This window comes from Aplysia californica, unplaced genomic scaffold, assembly GCF_000002075.1.
Source record: "Aplysia californica isolate F4 #8 unplaced genomic scaffold, AplCal3.0 scaffold01602, whole genome shotgun sequence".
NCBI classification, from domain to species: Eukaryota; Metazoa; Mollusca; class Gastropoda; order Aplysiida; family Aplysiidae; genus Aplysia; species Aplysia californica.
This window is the reverse complement of record NW_004798872.1, coordinates 5,985-7,113: the sequence shown is the minus strand read 5'-3', so window position 1 is coordinate 7,113 and position 1,129 is coordinate 5,985.

The following is a 1,129-nucleotide window of genomic DNA, read 5'->3' as shown; positions in this document are numbered from 1 at the left end:
CGATGCCATGGAATCGGGCGCTCTTCAATTTTTTGAAATATGGAGTTATTAGTATCATCTTAAAGGTTTTTCATAGGTCTTGCTTTCCATGAAAAAATACCGATTTATCTTGAATAGAAGTCGAAATATTCGCGATTGAAGGAGGTGAGGTCGCCTGGTTGCAGAAGCAAAATTAGAGAGAAAATGGCTGCCAAAGATTGGCAACTTCCATAGCTCAAGAGTCCTTGGAAACTGCAAATTAACATTTTCCATGCCTTTAATCAACGTTTTTCCACTAAATCCACACATAAATGGGTTTTTTAATGGACCTACAAGGTGTTGAGCCCCCCTCTAAAAATAGAATAAAATTTCCTAACTGGCCAAAAAAGGCAGATTTCAATTTTATGATTTTGACGAGCACCTGATGTCACAACGATGCCTCACATATATATTTAGCAACTTTACAAAATACTAAGTACAGTCAAATCCGGTCTTACGCTGGATATAAGGAAACACACCAACAACTTCCGGGTTCATTTGAACTCACAAATAATGTCTTTTTTTTCTTTGCAAACGTCTGTTTAAGATATACCACAGGGAGGTATTTTCATCTTAAATACTCATCTTCAAACAGAAAAGGTCAACTGAGATTAACATTTCAGCTCACCTGATAACTCAGACAGATCAATAAAATCTAGCTTAGCGTGCCATGCAAAACAAAATAAAACAAAAAAAACCTTAGTCCACTACCCTTTCCCTTCCATACAACAAATCATGTCCTTATTATTGGAATCGAATAAACCATGAAGCCTTTCATTCATTAACCTCAATTTCACAATTAAAAGAGGTATAATTTAGTTTACATCATTTGCGCAATTCGATTTCCATGCAAAATGTGTACCTGTATCAGAATAAATGGAGGTCATGCTTTCTGTACTGTAGTTTCATTGAATTAACTTATTCTTGATAAATCTATTTTTTTAACCCCCCCTCCCCCCAAAAAAATCCCAAACGTTTTTGAGTGTTTTATTATTACCCCATTCTGTACTGGCTCAACAACATTTCCTCCCTTTCTTTATCTTGGATTTATTATATTATTGCCCCAAACCTGTACAGATACCCCCCCCCCCCCCCTTTTTTCCCTCCTTCC